The sequence below is a fragment of the Neopelma chrysocephalum genome, unplaced genomic scaffold (genome assembly GCF_003984885.1).
Source record: "Neopelma chrysocephalum unplaced genomic scaffold, ASM398488v2 Primary Assembly neopelma1_62, whole genome shotgun sequence".
In the NCBI taxonomy this organism is placed as follows: Eukaryota; Metazoa; Chordata; class Aves; order Passeriformes; family Pipridae; genus Neopelma; species Neopelma chrysocephalum.
In genome coordinates this window covers 8,777,038-8,791,623 of record NW_020897719.1, presented here as the reverse complement: position 1 = coordinate 8,791,623, position 14,586 = coordinate 8,777,038, and positions in this window count along the sequence as shown.

The following is a 14,586-nucleotide window of genomic DNA, read 5'->3' as shown; positions in this document are numbered from 1 at the left end:
TCTACACTGCATGTTATTTCTTTATAGTCTTTTTACATCTATACTTGTAGCTCCTTGTTCCTGCTTTTGTATTTATATTTATATTTATATTTTTCTCCTTTCCTTTTTCTTTTCCTGGATCTTAAAGAGCTTTTGTTGGAGCCATATTGGTCTTTTACTATGCTCCATATGTTTCCTTTGCATCATGATAGTCTGCCATTATATCTTTAATATACTCCCTTTCAGTAACTGTGAACTCTCTTGCAGTCTTTTTTTCCTTAGAATAACTTCCCAAGAGACCCTACCTTCCAGTTCCCTCAAATTGATGAAGTCTGTTTTTTTGAACTCCACTGTCCTTATTCTGCTGCTCTCATTCCTCCCTTTCTTTAGATTTATGAGCTTTATAGTTTTGTAATCATTTTAACCAAAATTACTTTTTACCACTAACTTCTCAACCAGATCCTCCCTATTAGTCAGAATCAGTATCAGTTCCAAAACAGCTGCGAACTTCTCAGTACCTTCTTCCATCTTCCTAAAAGAAAGTTGTCCTCAATGTGTCCTGAAAGCCTACTTCACCCTGACATTATTTTCCAGCACTTATCCGTGTATAATCCAAGTCTTCCTTTACAAGTAAGAGGGCACCCTTTGGATGCTTCTATTATTTGCAAAGAAAAAAAACCCTACCCCAAAAATGTACCAAACCCCACTCTGATATGTCCTTCTGATTACGTTATTTCTAGCATGTCCCTATTATGACATTGCCTTTATTTTTTTTCCTTTTTCGTTTTCCCTGAGATACTCAATGCACCTCTCACCTCTTCTAGCAGTTGAGCAAGGATCTACATTTTTGATGTACAGTGTGGCATCTACTTCTTTTTCCCCAGAGCCTGTCTTTCATAAACAAAGTGTACTCCTTTATCCCAGCAGTTAGAGGAAATAGCATGGAAACATAACTATTACACAGAAGTCACAGACAGCTGCTTAGTCCAACTGGGAATGTTTCTGTGTCACATTCAATAGCTACCTCAGTTCTAGGGAATCAGAAGACTTCAGAAACTTCCTCAGTTTTGTCATAACCTTATCTGTGATTTTTCATCAGAATGAAAGGTTTCAATAAGTTTGAGGCTTAGTAAAGTTGGAAAATTAGTTTATGGAGCAAAAAATCTGGTGATTTACATACACACTTGTGAAAATTCTTACCTTAAATCTAGACCGAACTGGTATTAACTGGTCAGAAGATCATGTAATAAACAGAGATAGTATTGTAAACACCAGATTTTAGGGGAGGAAGACATGATAATTTTCAAGCAAAATGGGACTGATTTTTTTTCCTTTCAAAATTCCAGCCTATCCCTGCTGCAGTAGGCTCTCTTCAGTTGTAAGCAATTTCCTTCACAAAGCTACAGAAATCTTCATACAATTGATGTATCTCTCTAACCCAGTAGGGGTTATTTGGATTACCTGGACTATGAACAAGACGCACCAGTCCAATGACATTATCCTTCCCAACACTGAAAGGGCTTTTTATATTTTCATGATGGAAAATACAGCCTCTCCCTGTCTGGTAAATAGTTTTAATCCAAACAACAAGTGATGACAGTTACAGAGCTTCCCTGGGATTATTCCATGATTTTGGAAACTAATTCAGAACATTTTTCATTGTGTCAGAAGTTGTTCCTGTGTCTCTGATGCACCTGCACTGAAAAATCACAGAATCATTGAATAGTTGAATTTGAAGGATCTTTGGGAATCACCTAGTCCACCTTCCCTACTCAGAACAGGGTCAGCTACAGCACATTGCCCATTGCCATGTCTAGCTGACTTTTGAATATCTCCAGGGATGGTAACTTCACAACCTCCCCAAACAACCTGCTCCAGCATTTGAACAGTAAAAAAATTTTTTTCTTATGTTTAATTGGAATTTCTTAGTTCAGTTTCTGCCCACTGTCTCTTGGGCCTGTCCCTGGGCACTACTGAGAAAGTCTGGATCTATTTTTTTATTCCCTGCCATCAGGCATTTAAACTTCTTCAGGCTGACTAGTCCCAGCCCTCTCAGCCTCTTCACGTAGCTCACATACTCCAATCCCTAAATCATCTTCACGGTCTTCTGCCATACTCCCTCCAGTAAGCCTGTGTATCTCACACTGGGGAGCCCGGGACTGGACCAGCACTCCAGCTGTGGTGTTCCAAGAGCTGAGGAGATCACGCCCTTGATTTGCAGGCAGTGTGATACTGTTCCAGATGCAGACCAGGAGGGACTATTAACCTTCCTTGTTGTAAGTGCTCATTGCTGCCTCATTGTCTACCACAAACCCCAGGGCCTACTCCGCAAAGCTCCTTTCCCACCAATCATTCCCCAGTCTGTACTAGTGGATGATGTTTTTCTTCCCAGGGCTATTTACCTTTATTTGAACTTCCTGAGATTCTTACTGGCCCATTTCTCCATGCTGCTGTGGTCCCTCCAAAAGGCAGCACAACTATCTAGTGAATCAACTTCTCCTCCCAGTTTTGTATTTTCAGTTTTACTAAGAGTGCAGCCTGTCCCATCATTTAGGTCACTGATGAAGATGCTGAACAATATTGGACACAGTGTTGAAGCATGGGGGGACACTGCTAATGACTGGCCTTCAGCTAGATTTTGTGCTTCTTTGAGTCCAACATTTCAGACAGTTTTTAGCCTACTTCACCTACTTTGCTTGTCTATTCTGAACGTCATCGTTTTGTCTATGAATACACTATGGCAAACAATTGTGGAAGTTGAAGTAGAAAATTACTGAAGTGGAGGTAGGCATCCACTGTTATCCTCTCTTTCATGAGGTAGTCATGTCACTGTAGAAGGCTATCAGGTTGGTCAGAAATTTTTTCCTCTTTGTAAATCCATGATGACTACTCCCAGACACCTTCCTGTGCTTAATTCCTTTGTAAATGGCTTCCAGAAGGATTTGCTTCATCAGTTTCACAGGGATTGAAGTGAGGCTGACTGATTGTTTTCTCTCTGTATCCTCCTCCTTGCCCATCTTGGAAGTAGTACTGACGTTTGCTTTCTTCTAGGAAAGATAATCAAGAGTGACCTCACAAATGACATGCTACTAAGTCACATGCACATCCAGGGTTTTAAATGTTCCCTAATCTGATCCTTCTCCATCAAGGGAAAGTCTTGCTGCTCCAGAAAAATGTTGTAACAAGAGTTGCCAGAGTGTGATGGGGGACTAATCTAATGGTATACAGCCCATTTTCTATCGGAGATGTGTTCACAAAACAGAATTTTCTTTGGCTAGAATTCCCTCTAATGTAGGCCATATTATTTCAGACTTAATTTCAAAAATCGAACAGAAATGCCCCACCATAAAATCCAATTCAATGATATTTCTCTTTCTTATGAAAAACATAAGCCCAGTCAAAGTAAAATGCATACATTTTGTCTTCTAACAAAGCTTGTTTATTCATGGTAGGAGTCATATTATAATATAGAATTGTCTCCTGAACAATATGCTAGAACATTAACTTAATTCTGAATAGGACTGAATAGAACATGTAGATATTCTGTAGAAATACAGTATAACGCATTTAAGCAAGAAAGTACTTGATGATTATTCACTGATCCATACATGTACAAAGGATACTTACAACTAAGCAGGGAAGTTGTGAATATAACTCTGCCTACTTCTTTGGGATTCTGAAAAATGTAATTGGTATTTACAGCTGTTCCTTGTAGAATGCAAGGTAGAAAGTTTTTCTGTAAAGTTAAGATCATTTGGATTTGAAAAATTTACACCAAGGGTAATGCAAGAGTTGTCAGAGAATTTGGTTTTTTGCTTGGTTGGTTTTTTGGTTTTGGTGTGGTCTTTTTATTTATTTTTTGGTTTTGTTTTTTTTTGCCCTACTGACAAACTCCCTGTAGCCCAAGAATTCAAAACAAAACTTCAAAAATAATCTTTTAGATGGGAACATCATATTCTAGAACCATGAATTTCCTTTCTTTGTAGAATACACAGCAGCAACCAGGAATGGTTAACTGGCTATGGCTTAATTTTCTCCAGATATTGGAATAGCTCATACTTCTAGGAAATATCTAGTACGATATTAAATAAATGGGTGAAATACTTCCTCATCCTTATTTCTGCAGATGAGTAGCCATTGCTGGGAGCTGTGGGTACAGGTAATGCTGCTTCTGTGTTATCATCATCCTTTCCATCATTCTCAGAGCCTGTGACTACCCTGAGTAGTTTGGACCACAAAGTTCTGGAAACAGATAGCCAGATAGGATGGGGAGCAAGAATGGAGATTTACGGCAGACTTTCTTCAAGGAGAGTGGGTATCTTTTCAGATCTTGTTATGCAGAGCTTCAGTGGCAGCATGATGGCAGTCCCTGTGAACATGATGTCTGCTCAGGCATGGAGTGGTCCCTGATCGACGTGTGCCCACAGAAGACACAGGAATGCAGGTGAAAGTTCTGATGGGCAGGGAATTTCTCATTTTGCAGCTATCCCTGGGCTCCCGAGTCAGAATACTGAGCTTCTCTCCTCTTAAAAGGCAAGATTTAGTATTTTCTCTCCAAGACATTCCTGTCTGTTCTCTCCTTACTAAAAAGGCCTGAGAGGCTAAAAGCAATGCTGACTTCATTATCTGAACCAAAATCAATGGGAGCAGAATGAAGCTCTCCATGAGTTTAGATAGGTTTGGATTTACAAAATGCATACATTGTATCCAAAGTATACATTACTGATTAAAATGTATTGATTGAAAATGAAATAGAAGTAATAATGCCACAAGCTTTTATTCAGTAGCTGTCTGAAAAAATGACACTTGGTTGTAATGCAAATATGGCAACCAATACAGCCTTTCTTTCTAGGTATATGCCTTATGTATTAAAAGCTAATGCCCTTAGAGTACCTTCTAACAATTTGCATATACTGAATCAACTATGTAGACAAAAAATGACTTGCATAATGAATTGCACATGCACAAAAAAAGAAGGTGTGCAAAATAAACACATCAACTAACTGAATACTAATTACCTATATGCAAAATCTGGAGACATTCAGTATGCAGAACCAATCTGTTATCACAGTGAACACCTATAACTAATTTCCTGCAGGAAGAAAATTTTCCATTAGCTTTGGTGAATTTATACCCATTATAGAAAGGTTGTAGCTAAATAAATATTATTTTAGTTTAATTGGATTACAAATTAGAAATGCAAATTCTGGAGCACCATGTCTCTAAGTCCTTGTCTCCCTTTTTATGGTAATACCCTTCTAATGGTTTAAGCCTATGAAGAAAAAACACTGAAGATTTTAACTAGCAGCTTTGCAGGGGGGCAGAAAGGAGCAAAGAAGATTTAGTGGTGAAAAGAGCAAATAAATAGGTGCTCCAAGATTAAAAAGAGGGTAGAAGTGCATGCTGAGCTGTTGAAAGACCTCTCTGTGTTTAAAGAAAAATATTGTTTGGTTCTTTCACCAGTGCATGATCAAAATAAGAGGTACAAATTAGTTCATGGCTGCTGAAGCTACAAAACATCATGCAGAGAGCTGTCTTTGGGAACGTTTTAATGAGGAGAAGAGGTCATCAGACTGTGACATTGCTTTTCAGAATTCTTCAAGAACAACACAGACTTCCTGTTCCAAATGTGGTAAAGAATAAAACAACCTTAGTAGTAATCGTACAACTTTTGAACCGTGTTCCTTGGAAATACTGTACCGTGCTCATTTTGTAGTTTTAGTTAGCTATCTCAAAGGAACTCTTCCATATTTTCCATGTGCTCTTATTTCAAAAGTACAGTGAAATAGTAAAGCTTCAACAAGGATTATATTTATAAAATAAAGTTTTATTCAGTCTTCTAAAGAGATTTTAATGTTTTCATTGCTCTAGGTGAAATGGTACACTGTGGCTCTGTTCATTAACATTTAGCGTCAGTGCAAAAATCAAGGATTACCACATACAGTTTGAAAGGACATCCAAAATGACTTTGAAATTAAATTCACTACAATCTTAGTTTTGCAGCATTTCAAACGTGATTTTAAAATTTATAAGTTAAGTTAATGGTATTCCAGGTCAAATATCCCCAGCCCAATAACAAGTTCCACATAGAATATCATTATTTAAATTTGTGACATAGTGTATATGCTGACTTGGATGGGAGAAGTCCGCTGTAAATTTTATAAATAAGATGTATTCCACTATGCAGTTATTGAAAAAAAGCTTCCTTGAGGATATTTAGAGAGACAATTAGCAGAGAGAAAATACCAGTTATGGGCATATCACAATTGAAATGTGTTCAGGATTGCCAATAATTATAAAAACCAAGTAACTAGCAATTGAAAATGGTTTTTACTCCTGATAAACAATTGCTCCTGTGAAAGAAATAGGTATTTAAATCATGATTTCTAAACCTCTTTTTCAAAGGTTTCTAGCAATAAGAAAGAATAAAAATGTATGTCAAAAAACTTTCATGAATCAGGTACAATAGTTAATAATTTGGCTAAAACTTGACTTACTTATCTATTCATTAAAATAAAGAGCTGTACAACAAATCAGCCCTTCTTTTTAGAATAGTTGTAATAAAATTTCATTTGAAAGAGCATCAGCAACAATGATACAAAGCTGTTGTAGATGGTATTGTATATGCCATAGAAATTCTATTTTAATTCTTTCATTGTATGTTCTTTTAAATTATAATCACAATGTTAAGAGAAGAAAGGATAACGTAAGCCATACTGTATAACACCTGTCTCTTCTTTTTCCCCTAAATAATGGGAGAAAATGAATTTGGTAACTCTCTTCTGTAATCAGAAAGGCAATCTCTTTCATAGCAGTTTCTCTCAGTTTTTTTCAGGTGCAAAGAGCACTAATATCTGTCTGTCACCTGATGTATGTAATTCCAACCTGAATATTGAAAGTTTACAAAAAAAAGTATACATATTTGTTAACAAAGGTGTGCTCTTGTTGACAAATACATTTAGTAATGAATATTTATTTTTATGGCAATAATCTTACAGCTTTAAGTATTAATTTTTATCTTGGCATTGCACTCTGCAACATTCTCACATGAATCAGTTGACTTAAGCATTTACACTAATTTTGTCTTCTGTGGTATAGTTTTCTTCTCTTCCACGTGAGGTACTAAATAGGCATTTGGGAATATTTTAGTTGTCTGTTTTACCTCTAAAAAATTCCTGATGCAAATTTTTCCCCCAAAGGCTAACAAGTTTGTTGATTTTCCGTTTAAACCTTTAATCCTGTTTGAATGGATTGATGTCTTTTTCCTTGATTTACCAGATTCTTCTGTCACTGATTAGGGCCTGGGAGTTTGGGCTAATCTGACATTTCTCCTCTTCTTGTATTGTTATTCTAGTGCCCATTATTCTTCTCTTTTTTTCCTTTCCAAGAATACCACTGTATTCTATTTAATAACCATTGCTCACTGAAAGAAGATGTCTTAGAAAGCCAATTAGCTGTTATGCATAGAGATTTTAGCCAGCATGGTAGCAGTATTTTTTACAGGACTGTAAGCAAAGCATTGAAAAATAAATATTAAAAAAAAAAAAGAGAGGGAAAGGAAAAGGAGATTCTGAAATTCTGAATTTTGCTTTCAATTATCCCAAGTACATCTAGAGGCAGTAATGATGTGTAAGTTTTGCGAATCAACATGATAGGAGAAAAGGCTTTGATTCAGTGAATAAGCTGTGATGTAGAAATCCTGAAGCAGTTTGACTAGTAAGTATGCTTTTATAATTAGAGCATCAATGATTCTCCGACAAAAGCAAAAGTGTCGCAGGGTCCTTTAACAGCAAATGTGGGCAGCTCTTGGAACTGCCATAAAACAAGACACTACTTAATGTTCCTGAATTGAATGCCATTAAATCCAATTAATAACTTCATTGACTGCAATAGATGTCTAACTTCTCCTTGAGACATAAAAATGTAAGTTTTGAAAAATAATCCCACAATTATAGATGGTTATTATATAAGTGGGTATAATCGAGGAAAAAATGTAAATATGTGTTTGCTGTAATCAGAGTGTAAACTATCACTCTTCTGTTAAAATTGGTTTTGAGTAAAGAAAACAAACAAAATGTACAACAATATTGAAAGCCAGTATTTTATTTTTTTTGGGTTTTTTATTTAGAAGTGATGTTCTTCATTAAATGGCAAACATATATCCTCAAAATGGAATGATTCATAAACTAAAATATCTGTAAGATTGTATAAGCATCATGATATCTGCATATAAAACTATGGGTTATTATTAGTTAAGTATTTGTATTATTGTTAGTGATTTGTTGTCGATTAATAATTTTGTGGTTTTCTTGCATGTATTTTATCTTTTTACTAAAAATGTATGAAATGTAGTTTGATTTAGGAGTCTTCAAAAATATTTGTTTTTCTTATATAGGCATTTTCTTTAAAAGTTTTAGAAATATTTTGTAAAATTTATATCATTATATAAATCTTCTGAAATTTTATCAAATATCAGTTCTACAGAAAAATAATTGCTAGTTTTATCAAAATTATTTTTGCAACTTCATTTCATATAGTTTTGGTTCTCAGTGTTTCAGTAAACAAAAGTGCAAAATTTTTGAAACAGACTTACATGCTATTTTGGGCAAGGTATTACAGCAGATCTTGAAAAAGAGAGGTCAAACTCTATAATACAGAACAGGTTTCTCAGGAACTTTCTATTCTAGAGCATGATGTTTTGACACAGCATTTTTATGAAGAAGCCACTCTAAATGTCTACTGGTACTAAACAAAATGTCTATTGGTACCAAAGTAAATGCACCTGTGTTTTAATATTGCTGGATTAAATCCACTACACCTCACTTCTTGTTGGATTGTTCCTTAAAATGCTAACTCAGTGAAAACAGATTGTTCCAGTGAGGTGCACCTGATGGGGCCTTGGCAAGCAAATGTATATATCTACATATGATTGTGCACTGCATAAAATAGCAACTGCATTATCATGCTACTCAAGCTTAGTGATCTTTCCAGGACTTAAGAAAGGTTTTTTATGAATGTGAGACATGCAGAAGGACAGTCTAGGTGCTGTACACAGCTATGGAAATGATTAAAGCAAATGGTTAGCTGATTATGTCAAGAAAGTACCAGTGTTACCATAAGGAGTTGTGAGATATTTTACATTGCTGAGTTATTGTTTGAATGAAATATAAACTTAACACTGAGTTTCATTGCAATCACCACAGATTACATGGTAGTTTTAGCAGGAGGAGGAATGCTGAACTGTACCTAGCCAAACTCCAGATGACTTTGTTAGACTCAACTGTTGCAGAAAAATACATCCATGGGGTTTCTCACTTCATAACCTATTGCACAGTCCTGCTTTTATCTTTTAAAAAGCTATTATGTGTCACAGGTTGCAACCTTAGAAGGAAGTTCTTTGTACATAAGTGGGAGAGGCCATTTATAAAACCTGTTTCTGTAAAGAACCCATTAGTGGCAGGTGAGACAGGTGAATAGAAAGGATCCTAAATCATAGCATTATGAAAAAGGCAGCTGCTCTAATTAATACAGATTAAATCTCAAGAACTCAGTAACTGATGATTCTTCTAGCGATGTGTGTATATATATATATATATATATTTAAATCCTGATGTTTATTTGTATTACAACAGTGTATGTGCAATCACTTACACTTAATCAGGTCCAAAGTTTCTAGAATGCCAAGACAGGAGCACTGATCTCTGCTTCTGTCAGTAGAGATGAGTTGGCATGACATTTAGTCTTCTGTTGAGGGTAATTCTGCTTGTCCTCAGGACCCTGTGTGTATTCCTTCTATGCAGCCATGCAGGTTCATGCTCAAAGACTGAAATGTGAAAGACAAGAAGAGAAAATCTTTCTGAAATCTAGCACAAGGAACCTGATAGACAGTCACAGTATAGTGAGGCAAGGGCAACACATGGCTTGAAGGAGCCCCGAAACGTGAAGGTAAATGGCCTTATCATCTGTCATTATGACCCAATAATTTAGGAGGCCAAACTTCCATCTTGTGGCAGTCATGAGAAAAGAAACTGTATCCCAGAAGAACAAGAAGGGAACTGTCTGAGTAAAAAGTATTGGCCCGTTATCCCTGCCAGTGCAGCACAGAAAAATATTATTAAGGGAGAGCAAACAAGAAGAGAAAGATGCAGAGGGAAGGCAAGTAGTGAGAGATATAAAGGATGTACAAGATCCTCATAATTGATACTATTAGCTTGATGCTGCCAATTTCATACTCAAGCTGGTAGCTTAAATGTAGTAATTATGCATCAGTGGTGGCATTTATTAAAACCTCATCAATGAGATTTAAAATCCTGGGCTTAGGTCTCAGAACTTATTTAATTATTATAACTGTGAGTAGGCAGAGGCTTTGATCCTCTTGTCTAGCTTGCTGAATCTCACTCCATGATTGCTGGTGAGCTGCGAGAAGCTACCTGGTGCCATGCACATACCATATCAACCACTCAGTATGAGAAGTCAGGTGACATTTGCTTATATTTCTTTCCAATCTACTGCAGGACACTTGTCCTACTTATACTAGAAAAAAAGTTTCAGGCATTTTTCTGCTTTTCATTCTCTCAGACTTGCAGACACATATCTATTTTTAAAACTGAAATTTGTGCCTTGCATGTAAACGCTTGTTTACTCTCTAAGCTTTGAATATAAGTAATAAGAAACTATGTATGGTATCTGCAATCCCCAAGTCTTTTCAGCTATTTGAAAAGATGCTTTTCTCTTCATATGCCATGAGCCTTCAGAGTTGAGAAAACAAAAAATGAAGCATGTGAAACAGGAAGAGGGTAGAAACATCAGGTTTTTGTTCCTCTAAAGCAGTTTTCTATAGTCACAAAATGATGTTTATAATTTTGTCCAGGTTAAAGGTTTTCAGTGACTGTCTAGCAAGGAAGATGAACGATTGCACATATCATTTTTACCACATCATAGATAGAAGTACAATTATGAGAGATCAAGTGTTCTGAGAAGTGAGTTCTGAATGCAGGAAATATATATCAACATTTCCTCGATAACAGAACTCATCACTGAGATTACCCACCCGCCCCCCTTGTCATACCAGCACCTACCACAAGGAAAAAGAAATCTGAAGCAAGCAAGAAAGACAAAACAAGTATTTGTGAGGACAGGGCAGCCTTAGAGAGTGATGCTATGCTCAATGCCTGAAGTTGTTAGATTAGAATAAAAGTTATCCTGAAACCTATGGAATGATATACTTGTACTGCATTAAAAGTTTTTTAAAAATATCTGTGTGTTCTAGTGAACATGACAGAAATATCTATTGTTTAGGCTGTCTAAACTCATTAACCATGTGATTGTTTCTGAACTATTCACTATTTTTGTTGAAACATTCTCATTCCTGGACATGGCCCCAGGCAAATTTCTGTGTGCATCTTTCTGTAGAAAAAGCATCATCGTTTCTGAGAGAAGGTTATGGACAAAATAAATTAAGCCAATGTTAAAAACTCTTATAGTTCCCTATTTGTGCTACCATGAGGTGGAAATGGTTCTTTGCCTTTGCCCAGCAGGCTATAGGGAATCAGAAAGGTCTTATCTATGTAAAATAAAATCTTCATCATCATCACCTCATATTAATGCATTCAATAGTTGTAGATTACATATAATTTCTTACAGCAACAAAACTCTTGTATCTTTTTGAGCATTTCTCCAGCATATATTTGCAGAGATTAAGAAAAAATTATTGGACAGCTGGCCTTTTTTTTGACCTGCTGGAGGTCACAAAAAGAAGATTAAAGCAATGCTTCAGCTTTGTTTTCTGGAGTCCCCTTGGAACAGAGACAGGGAGATGGAGAAGAATACAGAAGCAGGAAAGTCAGCTATTAAAAATTGAGAAATATCAGGAGCTTAAAACCAGCAGGTATTCACACTATCCATGAGTATCCGTGTATTCCTTCTGTCTGTGGAGGAATTTTTGTGCTCTTGATCTGATTTAATATGTAGCAACTCTGCTTCTGGTAACAGGTCTGCTGCACACATTGTTACAGACTTCTCAGAGAAAATATAAGACTGACAGGATTCTGCCTTGCTCTCAATTTGTGTGGGTGGCTGCTGCAAGACTAGCCTATCATCTAGAGCATGAGAACCTGATATTTTTTTCCTATACAGAGGTCACACAAGGTATTAGAGTTCAAGGCCTCCTTGGGATATCATGGCATAACTATTCATGCCATAGGCATGTTTTATAACCTTCATATGACCATTTATTGGATATGTTACTTCTTCTTTCCCTCTCTCCTTAGTATTTGGCTTAAAAAGTTTAATACTTGGTGTAAAATACAAACAGATGTATTCTTCAGAGATGTATCCCCCAACAAGTATTGTGATTTTGTACACTATCTAGGTATTTTTGTTAGTGTTATGCTCTTTTATTCTTAATGCCTCATTCCCTCAAATTTTATGAATATAATACTATTTCATACATTATGTCTTCCAAAAAAAAAAAGGCTTTTGAAGAGTTAACAAGCTTAAACCCAAACTATGATTTTTAAAATTTATTTCATTAAATAGCATGCTTTTTTTACAATTATTGAAATCAATGGATTCATAACACTGCTTTAGATGTATTTTGGACAAGGATCTGATCTGAATTTGTACTCTGTACAGAATATAGTATATTTTCATTAGAGGTTCTATGAAAATTAAATTTGTTCTTCGTTCATCTGAAAGACACCAATTTTATCACAGGTCAAGGAGAACATTTTATTGCATTGCCTAGAAAGTCCTAAAGCCCTTACTGAAGGGACATCCAAAGTTTGGGTCAGGAAGCAGTCTGTCCCTGTCCCCATTGTGCTGAGGCATCCGAACCAACATAAGGGTGACTGCTTCTGGGTGGAAGTGGGAACTCTGGAGGATGCCATATGTCATGCCTTTTGATTTTAATGAGATGCCTCTGTGCTAGCATGTCATTGTGCTTAGAGTCTGGTGGTGTCCATTGTCTGGCTGTGGGAGGGCTAGGAAGGTTGTACATGGTTGGCTTGGGCAGTGGAGCTGTCCCTGGAGGGATCCAGAATCAGAGTTCCTGTCACTACACCTAGTTTTGATCAGGATGCCTGCAGACTGTCAGTAAAAGTGGTCTATCTTGGGAAGTAAGCTCTGGGAATGGAGAGTGCTGTGTGGAGTCTTCCTCATCATCTCTAGTCCATATATAGTCCCAGGCATTTAATGTAAACTAATTCTGCTGCTTCACTGAGATAGGGACTTCATGGTGTGGTGTAACAAGGAGAGGTTACTTCTTCCATCTGTTTTGGCTGGACAGGATTCTCATGTCTTGACAGTATCAAATGTACTGATCAAAGGACTATGCATTTATTTCTTTATTGTTGGTGGTGAAAAGGATTAATTTCTTTTATGGAGATACACAGTTCTTTAAGCATGTATCCTTATAGGCTGTATTATAAATGCTCATGCTTTTATATTTTCAAACATATTTAGCTGCATTAATTAGTGAGTTATATAAATGGAAAAAACCCAAACTAAATTGAAGAGTTACATCATCTGGACTCTGGATTGCTGATGAAATTTGCTTCCTTCATATATCCCTGAGGAGCCTCTTCCCAAGGACTGAACTGCCCAGCACTGTGGGATCATCTGTCCCAAGCAACCCTCACACAGAAGAGTTGCCATTGTGCTAGTTTTGGTTCTGTGAGCTGGAAACCTAAATCTAACTATATAAACAGTGTTGTTCCAAGCTGAAAAGGAATCTTTCAAATCAAACTGTGCTGTGTGTCAATGCTCTGTGTCAATATATACAGACTGATTATTTACAGTAGCTGTAATATTTTTAAAGAGATACCTATACATAATATTTCCCTAATGTCCCTAATGTTTCCATTAACAAAATTGACAGTACTAATCAGCATTTTAATATACTAATTGGCCATTTGTTGTATCAATTTCCATTTGGAGTGCTGTAAGGAAATGTATCTCAGTTACGAACTGTGGATTGTTGCTAGTTTGTAGGATAATATGGAGTGATCCATAAAATTATTGCAAAAACACCATATATGCTGATATACAATTGAAAAAGATAGAGAAAATAAGTTTTTTTTAAAAAAAGGAAATGATGACATTTTCGCGTGCTTTTCAGGACAAGAAAACAGATGGTCTTTGATTTAAAAAACCAGAAAATACTCTTTTTTTGTTTTACTAGTCTTGACAAATGGATTAATATCGAGGACCCTGGGACAAATATTCTAAGGAACACCCTCCACACCAGAAAGTGCTGTGACAGCTGAGGGCATCTAGAGCTAATGATTTAAGGTTCTCTATTAACTATATTATAGTCTCTGATGTCTGCTATTGTATTAAATATCTTTTGAATAGATTATTGCGATTTTTTTGTCCTGTAATCCTGAATCTGCCATTGATGCTGAGGGCACGAAAAGGCTCTGAAATGGAATTTTCAAAGCCTCTTGCTGACTGAGGAGCACATGCCCTACTGAAAGGCTTCTGTTACAGAAACATTCTCCTTAGAATTACACTACAACAGTATATTAGTTAACAAATTTAGATTGCAAACTGGTGGTAGCATTTTAGTTTGAGTAGAAAATGTGCATGTATCTACATGAGTGTGCATGT